Here is a 14,277-nt window from a genome sequence, read left to right on the forward strand (position 1 = left end):
TTTGCATGAAAGAAAAGCCTGCACACACTCCATTGTAATGCATGAGTTGCGGCCATGTTGCCTGAGCTCATTCAGTCTCATGGACATATTCATTTCCTCCAATGCTTAAAACATATAATAGAAGGAGGAGGAGCAAACGGCTTTGTGCCAATAAATCACAGAGTAAGTCTCACTGCAGAAAGGTTACGCATTTCTGAATGGATCCTTTTTTCTTCTTCTTCGTGGGATTTTTCCCTGTTCAACCTTTGATTTACAGCACATCAGCTGGCTCTTGACTTCTGAAGCCTTGTTGATTCATAGGAGGCTGACAGCTCCTAACAGTCTCCTATAAATATTAATCATGAATCTAAGGTTCAAGTCATGGTGGTGAATAATCTGAAAGACATAGCCAGTCAGGAATATTAATTACCTACATTTAATTAATCCTTTTGACTAAACTAGTACCGGAAGACGTGTCAGCCGCCCATGGCTACATTACCTGAGTGAGAGAACTGGCATGATGATGTTTCAGGCCCGACTTTCAAAGTTGTGTGAAAGTAATTGCGTGACAACCAGAGATGGCAAAAGTACTCACTTCCCGTACTCAAGTAGAAGTACAGATACTTGTGTTAACAAATACTCTGGTAAAAGTAGAAGCACTGATTTAACTTCTTTACTCAAGTAAAAGTACAGGCCTGGACATTTACTTAAAGTATAAAAGTAAAAGTAGCCTTTGCGAATGACAACCATTTTTTATGCAGAGCTACCTGGACCACACACATGTTACTAGAGTGCAAGCTGAGAAACTTCAGTGCACATGGAAAAAAGGCTCTTTATATGCCATTGCCTTCATTTTAAATGGATGTCTGCCAATAGGCCTAAAACATCACATATATGATTATTGTGACAGAGACTGGGACTCCAGGTTAATAAGATGAGTAGGAAGATATGAATTTGATTGTGATTCTGTGAGAATTCACAGATCCAGTTTCTCTTCTTTTTCTTTCTCTGGGATCTCAGTTTTCGTCATTTTCAATCATGTCGCCGTCCATACTACTATCTGCTAACGTTACCGCCATCAAGCCGCAATGATTTGCCACGAATGAATGCCGCCGAATCTGCCGAGTTGTCTTGTAGTGGTGCGTCAAGTGCAACGTATACTCCCATCCAATTAGATTGAATTCAGTATTAATGACGCGAAAAATAATAACGGTAACTCCACTGAAATTATTTGAAACTAAAGTAACGAGCCAATTTTGTAAAATGTAAGGAGTACAAAGGACCGATATTCGTGTTAAAAATGTAAGGAGTAAAAGTAAAAAGTCGGCACAAAAATAAATAGCAAAGTAAAAATATCTGAAAAATCTACTTGAGTACAGTAACGAAGTATTTGTACTTTGTTACTTCCCATCTCTGATGACAACATCTGCATTAATTCAGCCTGCAGCTTTTCATTTTTAATTAAACCTTAGTTTAACTAGGGAAATCAGCTGAGAACTAAATTTAATTTACAGTAATGCCTTGTGAATTTTGGCAATGCAGCCGAATATTCAAGCATCAAACCTGTGGGAGCAAGTTTTTTTGACTCCTGCATAGATTGAGAAATAATCAACAATTATGTGGATTCAAACAAACTTGCATTGTCATGAAACAGTAATGCCTGTAATCCTCTCGTTATTCGTTAAGTCTAATTTCTCATCCACTGCATGGTAATCAGTCTACAACAAGACCAGCTAAACAAATGAGTCTGCACATGCAGCACAAAGGACTTATTCATGCCTTGGAGATCCTCCTAACCATGCTTGAAATGCCTTTAATTCAAAATATAACATACAGTCCTTAATGGTAGTTTTCATTGGTTCTCTCTTCGATTTCTATAGGCCTTTCAAATAAAAAGAAAAAAAGATGAAAACTATGTTCAAGGTGTGTGGGAAGGCAAACCTCAAAGGCACATAGATAAGCCTTTCATTCCTGGCTTTTGTTTATCTCACAGGGAATTTTAAATGGATATCATTCATTATTCAAACAGTATTTGCAGAATACAGACTCTTAGCTGTGCTTAGTTTTGAAGATGCTCTTTGTGAAAATGTTAAATAAACCAGACCTTTGCTCCAGGGATTACCTTTTTAAATGCATGACTGTCACTCTCATACTCAATAGAGAGATCCTCCACAATAGGTCTATACAATTTTGTATTTTGTACACTGCTCTTCGATAGAGTGAAAGAACTGCTAATCCACCCATTACTTCCCTATTTTTTTATTTGCACATAATACCACTAGCCTTCTGTTATCTAACAGCCTACTTTCCTTCACACATAATACCACTGTGGCCCTTTTCACAGCCGGCTGCACTTAACCAGTTCCTCCTGCTGTGATTGTTATGATTATTTTCATCTTGTGGCGATTGGGATTGAAGATGCCTAATTGTGCTGCAGGATTTTCTGAAACATAAAGAAATTTTCTGTGTTTATCCTTGGCAAAAGTAGGCTACAGCAACCAACCAGTCAAAGGCCAATGTTTTGTTGATTTGAAGTTAATGTACTGCAGAGGAGATATGAAAATGACAGTTTCCATGCAGGCAACTGCTGCTGCTGCTGCTGCTGCTGCTGCTGCTGCTGCTGCTGCTGCAAACCATTAGGATGTTTATAGGACTGGTGCAATATGGGATTTTAGTTTAGTTTTATTGTGTTTCGAAATCATTGCCATAGACTCCTAGATGAACTTAAATCTGCGATCCATCCAATTATTTTACAAATACATACTTTAAAGAGAGTGTAACTTGGGGAATGGCCTGATTTTCACACTGCATGAGCATACCACTATAGTCACTATTCATACGTGAGAGGAAACATTAACAAATGTACCAAGGCTCAGTAGAGCTGGGCTGAGCTCTTTGTTTGAGTGATATTGATATTAATTGATATTGATATTGATTAATAAAATCTTTAAATTGATCTTTTGATATGACTTTTCACCATGGAAAATGTTTTGACCTAGTGCTTTGTAAAAAAAAATAAAAATATTTGAGAGTTGCTTCTTGGTTGTACAATTTACAGCATAAGTTCTCTGAGAATCTCTTTTATGTCAAGCAAAAGTGATAATTGCAACTGAAATTTTTCTAACCTCCTTGATATTAATTCGAAAATGTAATTGAATCGGGACCTTGTGAATCGGAATCGGGAAATCATTGGTGATACCCAGCCCTGGGGCTCAGTACCCTGATGTGTGTATGTTTGGGTTTACTATAATAACCTGGAGGGTACAAACAAGCAGGGTGAGTTAATTATCCCATACAGTCAAATAAAGCACACTACTTAGGTGCGTATGCCTGAACAAACAGCAATGTCTTAATCTATCTATGCGGTAAGTAGATGTATTCTCAGATGACACTGGATTTCTGCTCGATGGATTCTCCAAGCTCAAAGCGTGAAAAGCAGTTGTGGATGTGAAGATTCCCCTGACACTCATCCACCAATGATCAATTTCTCATCCTCCATCCTCTGCCCTGCCCTGCCCTCACACATCAGCATCAATCCAACACACATAAATACAGTGAGTGGCTTAATGCATTTTCCTCTCCAGGGATTCTGCAGACCAAAATGGTACCGGGAGGGTAAATAAATAAATATTGTGTTGAGTGGTGGAGTGGATTGCATTCTGTTGCAAAGTGAACAAGCTTTCTTCCCCCTGCTGTCCATAAAAAGGGAATCAAATTCTGTTTAGTATAGGCTTCTGAGCATAAACAGTCATGGACACGGTTGCAGAGGAGAGTCCGGACTTGGATGATACTAAAAGTAGCTATAAAGCTGAATTCATTCAAATAAAGAGAGAGGAGGCAGGCGGCCCATGTTAAACAAATCAAAAAGGCACCACTGCGTAGTCAGCATGTGCACTTGAGGAGGGGTAATTAGAGCCCTCCTTTAGTGTGGCCTCCATTCAAACTGCAATCAAGAGTTTGGCACAACAAGGACTCTGAAAATTACTCCAGCTAACTAGGTCCATCCACAGTGCTCCACCATGACATAATCCTTTAGAAAGATAGTTTAATTCTCATCACTGCACCAGTTCATGTCAGGCTATAAATGTTTTGCCCCTTTGGCAATGACAGGACAGACAAACAAAACAACATGCAGCACAGCTTAAGGGGCAAATGTGAGCAAGACTGGCTGGATGAAACTTTACTTGGTCACTCTTTCATATAGCGTAACATCATACGATTTTGATTAATCTCTCCGAGCACATAATCTCGGCTGCTGCCCACCGAGCACATTGGTTCCCACCCCACCTCTGCACAGCAGCAGCTGGATAAGCTGTGATAGGACGAGGGGCGTGGTAGCGAATAGAACACATCCAGCGCTCGACATCATGCCCTTGACTGGAGAGCAGGCTGACTGGCTGGCTCTCTCTCTTCGCACTGCTGAAAAAGGAGGCCTGGTCCAATTACAGGCACTGGGTACATTGTCTTGTTAACTCCAGCTCAGACTGTACATCTGGGCAGCTCAGAGATCAAGCGCTCGCTGGAGTTTAAATTGACAGAGCTACCTTTTCCGCTGTCACAGCCTGCTGTGTTACTCTGTCACTGGCAGGTGATGGAGGAGCAAAATAAGCTGTCGGGCCATCTATGCAGATAGTGATGACATCAAAGTCTGCTGATTGTGACAGCCTTCATTCTGACTCTTGTTAAGCAATCTGGTAGAAACACACTATAACTCAGACACCACAATGTAGTTGAATTTCATGTAAGAGGCTTGCACTTGCATCCATAGTTAAGTCTGTCTGCCATGACACGTTGACTCCAGACAAACACACATTAACGGTCACATAAACACCTACTAAAGCTATGTATCCTGCCGCAACAGCATTCCTGTAGCCTCATGGTTGTAATAGTGCTGGAACAATGTGTCAATTAATCCAGTTGGATCACTGAAAATGAATTGACAACAAACAGGATAATTTAGTGACTGTAAAAAAGAATATCAAACATTAGGTTTCCAGCTTCTGAAGTTAAAAATTCTCAGATTCCAGCTTCTTAAATGTGATCATGTTCTAGTTTCTTCACTCCTCTGTGACAGTAAACTGAATATAAGAGCACGACCGATATATCGTCAGGCCGATATTATCAGCCGATATTGTGCATTTTCCATTTTTTATGCAACGGTATCGGCATTTATAATGGCCGATAAATTAATATTTACGAATTTATTGACGAAACACCCTTCAACCGTGTTATGAGTGTTGGTGTTGCATGGTTTGTCTGCCAGAGGGCGCTCTACAACGTCCCTGCAACATCTCGTATTTAACCCTTTTAAGTTTCATATCTTAAGTTTGTATTTTTATACATTTTATTTATCAGAACTTTAATATATTTTGATGTTCCTCTGTTCTGTTGTGATAATAAAACAAACTAGTTTATTTTTAAACTGCATTATCATATTATTTTAGTGAGGACTCATAAATAACTACAAATAACTAATGTGAGGGAAATCTGTTTATGTTTTGTTACGCGTTTCTGGATTATTTTTTTAAAATATATAATCAGCCGATATCTCGGAATATCGGATTTTTAAATCACCAAATATTTGTATCGATATCGGCCTTAAAAATGCTTTATCGGTCGGGCTTTACTGAATATCTTTGAGTTGTGGACAAAACAAGACATTTGAGGATATCGTCTTGGGCTTTAGGAAACACTGGTAGACATTTTTCACCCTTTTTCTGACATTTTAGAGACCAAACAAGTAATCTATTAATTGAGATAATAATCAACAGATTAATCGACAATTCCAGCACTAAGCTGGACCTTTGTGAAGGCAGTCATTCTTCACTAATTGATATTAAACATGTCAGTGTAACAGACCCCTGTGGCTTTGCTCTGAACTTGAAAGCGGAAATGGTTGCAGACAAGATGGGAGCTACATTTCATCCAAACTCCGCCAGATTACTAATGAGCTATTGACCTATAAATGCCACTTCAGAAATGACAGCCACCAATTTTGACCTTTAAAAGAGGAGTAAATATAAAGAGTGTCTCCCAAGGCTCAGCACTGTGCATGTGCCAGAGGTCAATACTGAGACTCCATTATAGCCATTTAAGTAAAACATTCTCCTGGAATAAAATGCCACATTTAGCTAGTTGGCCAAATGATCCTGTAGAACAGGCATGGAATATCTGAATGTTAAACAACACACAGGACAGATGTGATGCAAGTGCAGCTGACAGTCTCAGGAGCAAGAGGCGACCTAGCCGTGCAGACCACGGCTCTGAAACACGCTTCGGTGTTAATTGGAAACACAGCCCAACTGCATCCTCACTGAGGCGTTTCATTGGAGAGGAAATAAGCAGGAGCAGCAAAATATACAAAGACACTCATGAGGATAAAGGAACACGGCTCAATATGATCGGAGCAGGCAGATGAGACGACACTAAATACACATCTGACTGAGGCAATACAGTAATCCTAACACAGACAAATAGCCCTTTGTTGAAAAAAAAAAGAGAAATGGGTAATTTGTAATATTTAGGAACATTTGTTTCCCTCTGGACTCAAGAAATAGAACGTAGTGAAAAAGTTACAGATAACGTTTTTATTTTTCATTTTTCGTGTTTCCTGGGACATTCAACCATACTATTTGTGTCAGATCAAATCCATGAAATTTAAATTTTTTATATAATATATATAATATTTTCAGGTTGCGAGCTAAATTGAGGGATTAACATGCTCTATGCCCCTCAGTTTTAGGAGAACCTTTCAGGCCCCATTGAATCCATTGGATCTAACATCCTAAAAAAGCAGATTTTATTTTATATCATTTTTTTAAAGCACTGAGAGCATTCACCCATCTGTTTTAGATGTATCATACAGGTGTATTACTGCAGACAAGTATCTCATAACACAGTTCTGGTGCCCCTATGACTGTCCAACACCCTACCCCCATTCCCTGACCTCTATTTCCCTGTTGGTCAGTCCCCAGCAAATCCGAAAAGCCTCCCAGCATCTCTATGGCGACGGGCCTCAGTCGAGCAGATGGCCTCAGTGTGCCGCGCAGCAATTAAAGAGGGAGCGCCGAGCGGGGAAAAGAAAGTGGGTCAGGATCAGGGAGAGGTGGGGGGGGGGCTTGGGTCTGTGCACGGACGTATGCATTTGTGCACTCTGTGGCACACACACAAACACACATGCTTGTGTTCATGCCTCAGTAAACTCCTTCCTGGGTCATCCCAGCAAAAACAAATAGACAACCCCACGCCCGTCACGAAGCGTCAGCGGTGTGAGAATGAAAAGAGGGGTTAGAGCGACGGGGGACTGCCCCCAAATCTCACACACCGGTGAGAAGTCAGAAAACTTCCCCCAGAATTACATGGGCAAATCCCACAACCAAATCAATAGGATTAACCCTTTAAATCCCACACAAGGACATACAGAATCAGCCCTATGTTATTTGGATTACTTCCACTGGAGCGCTACAACTCTGGCAGGAATTGGTTCTTTTTTTCTTCTTTTTTTAAGCTTCACCAAAGTTTGAAACAAACAGCAGGGATGAAACCCACCCTGGCGATGTGGGGCAAATCCAATCAGTTTTATCCCCCAACTACTTTCATCGCAGTCTATTGAAACATGGGACTCCAATTTTATCTTGACTTAAACCCACTTGTTCTAAAAGATCTGATTGAGCTTCTGAATCGCTCATTACTCACATTAAGAAAGGCTTTAATTAAACAGATTCAGAGGACAATATGATCCTTCAGCACATTATGGAGCTTTTAATTTAATTTCCTGTTTTATGTGTCATCATCTTACAATTATGCAACAGGCAATGCGTTTGTTTGAAGATAGCTTTAATGGAGAATATGAGTTGGTGTAAGGGGGTCCATTGGCTTCCCGCATAGGAAAAAATAAAAGGCCTAATGAGCTGGAAACAATTTAATGAACTTTTATTTGCACAAGTCTTTTCTTCCAGCGAGCAGCCCAAATTGTGCCTTAATAGAACTTCAGCCAAGAACACTATTTCAAGGCATACTGGAATTACCTTTGGAACATAGCCTCATTCAGGAACAGCATGACCCTCACATCCCCCGCAGGGTCTACATGTATATCTCCATGTCCCCCTTTTCCTCTTTACATTTAGGCTGATATGTTTCCCTTGCAAATTTTCTTCCACAACTTAGGAAGAAGGGTACGATCCTTAAACCCATTTTGCAGAACAATTTGAAACTTGGCATCCTGAGAGGTATGAGTGTGCAGGCCAGAGGAGGGGAAGTATTTTAAGAGTTTTGCTGCGGTATTAAACAGCCCCTATATCAAATTCCTCATTCCAGCATTTGTTCCTCTGTTCCAGCATTTGTTCCTCTTTAGCTTGTATTTTCGGTTTCATAATGCTGACAAAGAAGGTACACAGTGCTGGGAAAAACTGCAAGCCAAAGTATCTAAATAAATATATTAAAGTGAGAGAAAATAACTCCAAGTCAGATACATCAATAAAGGCAGGGAACTGTACAGTTCACTCTCACTCTGTGACTGTGAGCTATGTGGGTGCAGGGTCAGTGAGTGGGTGTTCTTGTGGCCACTTATATCTGCATAACTTATCATCATAAAAATATTAGAACTCATATGTTCGACACGTGGGCGGGAGAAACCCTTGACCCCACCGAGCCTTCCGTTTCTCTGGCCAGACATGACATTTGGCATCCTTATGGCTCAACTGACAATTGCTGTGAACTACAAAATGGCCCTGCGTGATTCCTTTATTGGTAGCAAAGCCCTCTCCAGATTCTTGACTGGTTAATTCCACTTGCAAACCCGCAGCCAAGCAAGACGTGTGCTGCCAGAGTGGAAGCTCCCAAGTGGAAACCCCTGGTAAAGTTATTCATCTGGAAGAGGCAGGAAGAAGTGAGAGGGAGGATAGAGGTGGGTGGGTGGGTGGGTGTGGGTGTGGGGGGGGATACAGCAGGCATTTTATATGCAACTATTCTGCATTAGAGAGGATTAGCTTTAGGGGAAATAGTAAAAAGTAACCCAGACAAAATGTCAACGCCAACTAGTAGTCAGATGGAGGTCAACTATGACCTGGATCGTTCTTTAACCTTAAGCAAAGTTTTTTTTCCGGTTTCTGCGTCATATTTCATAGGAGTGGAAATAACCAGAGGCCACATGATATGATGTTATTGCGATTTTAAACATACTGCAATATTCTGCGATATATTGCAATTCATTACCTTTTTTCCAACATGTTTCCCAATTTCAAATGATGTCCGCAAAAGGAAACTTTGTCAACATCTGTTTTATCTAAAAAGATACATTTCTCTGTTTGTTCATCTCACTTCAATTTTATTGCTGCAAAATGGGATTGTCAAGCAGACAAACTGACCATCACATATATAATAATAGATCAATACTTGGCGTCTGTTATCGATACAGTATTGCCATGGAAAATATCGCGATACTATGCTGCATCGATTTTTTTCCCCACCCCTAATATTTCATAATCATGTAAACTCTTCAACTGTAAAATACCCTGCCTTAGACATATCTTTGTTGCATCTTAAAACTTATTTGATGAAACCTTGCCAAAGTACTTGGGGGGCAAATGTCTGCTGATATATCACTTAAGGAAAGTATCATATATTTTCCTATATAAATGTGAACCTCATTAGATAGACTGGAAGATACAAAGGATGGTAGAGGACAGACAGGTACGGCAGCAGGTCCTCATGGGGGAGACCTGCTTTCCAGCCTGTCGGTCCTTAAAATAATGCATTAGGGATACTGCAACCGCCCTGTGTGCACTCTGTGTGATGGAGACCTTAAGAGTAGAGGCTATGTGCACATCATCCATCTATGAGTGTACGAGTCCCTTTGGTCCATGTTGCGTCTCATAATAAATCTCAGGCGATATTCAACAACCTTATCGCAGTTTTCCTCATATCGTGCCACCCTAATTGAATGCATGTTCCACTTGTTTTTTTTCTTTAGCCGGTATATGATGTAGGCCTACCGTATATGTGATAAAGTGAACTGCATTTAAAGGAGCAAATATAGTTTACATCCAGCACAACTGTACCCTACAGCTTTGCTGTTATGCATACAAGTAAATAGTTTAAATAGGTGCAGTGCTGGCTCAGACTCTGTCTGTTCCAGCTCGAGATAAAGGGATAAACACAACCCCTCTCCCCACTCAGAGGAGGGACTGCTGGTTAGATTACTCACTCGCACACCTCTTTTTCACACACATTTAAATACAAAATAGCCACATACATTGCAATGGCATTTAAATAAAGAGCGGGCACAGGAAGGAGGCGGAGGCCATTTGGTACACCTGGCTTTCTGAAAACAATGCAACATTGGAGTCAAATTCAGTGAGGCTTGAAACTGGGGAATCAATAGCAGACTACATTAGTTGCTTTGGAATAGACCCTACTAACAAAATGGAAGGATCAATGGCAAACTGCAGGCCATTTCTGTGTTTATCTTCATCTCTTTCGCACATAAGTTGAACCATGTGCACTAACAAACTGAAAGAAAATGAAGAATCTCTACCACTCACGTAGGGTTGACCTCAATCTCAGTATAATGCCAAGCACTGGGAGTATAGTGTCAGCTGTGGTGCGGGCAGAGGGAAGAATAATAGCTGAAATACTCTCAGACATGTTCACGTATAGGCAACTGAAATCCTTTTGAATTGAGCAATTATCTTTAAAGTTGATCACAGCAGGTGAAGGGTGCAAACACGAATGAAGGATGCACACTGGAGAGAGGGATATGACAGACACAGAGCTGACCTGTTATCAGTCATATTTCACTAGTCTGTCTGCACAGGACCAGGACACTAAGGAGCTTTGCAGCAAGCTGCAGCACACAGGAAGCTTAGCTATATGTCAGGGAGAATAAATAAACCTGTGTTTGTGTTATCTAAGCAGACCCCCCCCCACCTCCCCTCCCTCATAAAACCAACACCACTGCTGCCTATGCAACACCCCCCCACCCCACCCATTTACAACCACGCTGTTGCTTTGAAGTGCAGTCAGTTCCCGGAGAGATATCAGTGCGGAATATTAAATGAGCGAACACCATCACTCATTAAAAAGGGAAACATTTCATGGAACAAACCCCCTTTTGTATCAAGTGCTAACCAAGCCAAACTCTCAGCGAGCGCCATGCTCAAAGGCAGAGCGAGGAGACAGGAGAGGGAGGGGTGGATGGGGAGAAGACATAGATAGAGGGGGAGCGGGGGTAAAGCCGAGTTTGTAGAAAGTCAAAGGGAAATGTAAAGTTCTGGCAGGAGATCAGCTCTGAGCCTCGTGAAGCCCTGGGTGCTGTGTAACAATGACGGAAATTCTGATACCGCTTTGATTCTGAACACTTCCGTCACGACAGATTGAAACCCGCTGTTAAATTTTTAGAACTAGCTCAATATTTTCATTTAAGTGTGTACTGCAAGCTAATATTCCATTTTAGCTTCACCGCTGGAGGGCATTTATCAGTGGATGGCGTGTGCAGTGGAGGAGCTGGAAGGCTTGTAATGGGATTGACGGATATGGTTTTTGAAGGCAGTGCAGATGTTTTCAGTCAAAAATTGAAGACAGTTTGTGTAAATATTCAATGTCCTATAAGCTGACCTGTTTGAGGTCACAAATTCAGAAAAGTGTCAGAATTCTTTAGCAGAATTTGCTTTGCAGGATGGAAAAGCCACTTATTCAGCAGTCGAGTGTCAAAAGCACAAGAAGTCTCCAATGAAACTGAGAATAAACAGCTCTTTCAAAACACTTAGGGCAGGAAGAAAGAAACTCTGAAATTGACTCAATTAAATCAACTAAATATAAGCTATTTAGGGCTGCAACTAACGATTATTTTCATTGGTCATTCATCTGTTGATTATTTTCTCGGTTAATGGATTAGTTGTTTGGTCTCTATAATGTCAGAAAATGGTTAAAAATGTGGATCAGTGTTTCCCAAAGCCCAAGATGACGTCCTCAAACGTCTTGTTTTGTCCACAACTCAAAGCTATTCAGTTTACTGTCACAGAGGAGAGAAGAAACTAGAACATATTCACATTTAACAAGCTGGAATCTGAGAACTTTAACTTTTTTTTCATTAAAAAATGACTCCATCTTTGCAGCTCTAAAATTCACAGTGGAATTATAAATTAGTGGCAAAATAAAAACCTTATCGACATTGTCGTCAGGGAGAAACTTTGACTAAATATTGAATGCATTGGCCCAATACACCAGCCAGCTGATGGGGCTGAGCCAGGACAGTAAGAGGCAGAGCTGCAGGCCAGCTCTTGTCAACAACAGACTGCACAAGTCAGCACAAAATCCAACTGAGTCAAACAGCAGAAAACATGGCAACAGCATCAACTAGTCCATCAAGTTTGAAAATGACTCCCAGTCCACCTCAACTAGTTCACAAAGTGGAGCAGCGAGTCAAACACAGAAGTGTGGACCAAGACAAGCACCAGCCAATGTAACACAACCTCAACAGTTATTTAAGCCAATCGGATTCCAGAAAACACACTGTTTTTTTTCTGTGACACTGCTTTATGATTTTTCTGTAACACTTGCATCAGGTCAAAATTTGGCTACTGCCAATGCCAGGCTTATATAGTATTTCTACATTACAGGATCCATTTCCCCCTTCATCCTCAGACTGTTGTTCAGACAGGTTGTTCACTGACTGCTGTGCTCCTTAGGGCTCTGACACACCAACCCGACAGCCGACCTTCAGCAGAAAAGGCAGTCGGACCGATTGCCTCCCCGAGTTGATCAAAAAAGTGCCTCGGAACACACTGAAGCGACGCCGACTTGAGCGTACGTTCTGTGCGTGCGCGAGACGTTATACGTCTCCATAACAGCAGGCAGCGCTTATCTGTATTGTCGCCCAAAGAATGAAAACCAGCAGCTGATTGGACAAACGCGTCACGTGGGTCTGGCTGCTCCCGGATTTTACAACCGAGCATAACAGCGGCTCGTTAGGAATACGATCTCATATTTTACGAAGATAGTTCACCGAAACGTGTTTCTGAAAACATTTTAAGCGAGAAATAGGCCATGCAGTTGCTGAATCTGTCTTTATTTCAGATCGACAAAGGTCAGTTTAAAAGATTTTCGTCAGATTTTGAGAGGCGTCAGTCACGTCACTTCCGGGTTAGCGCTCCACCAATCAGATTGGCCATTGAGTCCAACTGCCCGCCTTCCGATTCAACATGTAAAATCGGCCCAAATGAAGGCCAACGGCTCCTCCGACTGACGAAGGCACGGAACCCACCGAACAGACTTGAGTCACTGACCTCGCCAGACTGTCCGACGGCCAATAACAGGGTTGGTGTGTCAGGGCCTTAAATGGAGGCACATCAGCCCAGCTGCCTGTTGTAAATTGACTTGTTCAGGCAGTCACACGGGGGGAGTGGGAGCTGCACTGATCAGATCTGCTTTATTTTAAAGGCGTACAGCCTTAGTGGGAAGACCAGGAATTATCTACTCTCTCAATCCCACATCAGCCCGTGACTAAATGCCCCAGTTGTAAACCCAGACACAAAGCATAGCATTCCCAAATGATTTCTTTTGTTAAAGTGGCGGAGCAGCAAATACAGGACGACTGCATAAAAACGTTAAAATAATGCATTAAAAGCGCTCACTTCGCACAGCTATGGATGTAGTTTGTGTCAAAAATAAATAAATACGATTTGCCTTAAACTGAAATGACTGACTTTAGGTAGTAACTACTGTAACTGAGCTCTAAGGGAGAAATAGAGCAAAGAAACTCCACAAGCTATTGGCAAGCCAAGACACAGTCACATAAAAACAGTGCAGACTGTCAGAATCTCTCCAACATGGGGAATTATTTACTTTTTCTTCAGGGAAGATTTACATCAACCCAGGAACCATAATAAGCCCATCCTCAGATGTTGGAACAGCTATCTGACAAACTGCAAGTAAACTACGGAACAAATGTAGTCAGTTAATGCCATTCTCATTCTCAAGAGCAGGAATTTAACCATTTAATCCCTTGACAAGGATGGACTAAATAGAAGAAAACGACTGGGCAGATTAATGCCAAATCAGAAAGGCTCAGGGCGAGATTTGATCCCCTTTATCGATTTCCTTTTTTTCCTTCCTTTGCTGATTCTGCGATTTGAGTTGAAACAGAGACGAATTTCAAGGATTTTAAAGCAGAACATTGCAGCTGCAGCTTCCTGATAAACGTGTTTTCCATCCTGATCCAACACGGTGACTGTCTGGTGTGAAGAGAGCAAAGGAGCAGGAGAGAGGACACCAAACAGACACCACACACCTAAATAACAA

General features: G+C 41.3%; 1 protein-coding gene and 1 long non-coding RNA gene across 4 annotated transcripts in view; one reads left to right on the plus strand and one right to left on the minus strand.

Moving 5' to 3' along the window:
• The window catches only part of nectin1b (nectin cell adhesion molecule 1b), a 184,935-nt gene that overhangs the window by 165,051 nt on the left and 5,607 nt on the right, over nucleotides 1-14,277 (minus strand). The window lies entirely within an intron of this gene.
• On the plus strand, nucleotides 999-9,978 carry LOC118495170. Its single transcript, XR_004897497.1, has 3 exons — nucleotides 999-1,134; nucleotides 5,792-5,794; nucleotides 9,966-9,978. It is a non-coding gene; the product is annotated as an uncharacterized LOC118495170 (long non-coding RNA).

This window comes from Sander lucioperca, chromosome 5 (genome assembly GCF_008315115.2).
Source record: "Sander lucioperca isolate FBNREF2018 chromosome 5, SLUC_FBN_1.2, whole genome shotgun sequence".
Lineage (NCBI taxonomy): Eukaryota > Metazoa > Chordata > Actinopteri > Perciformes > Percidae > Sander > Sander lucioperca.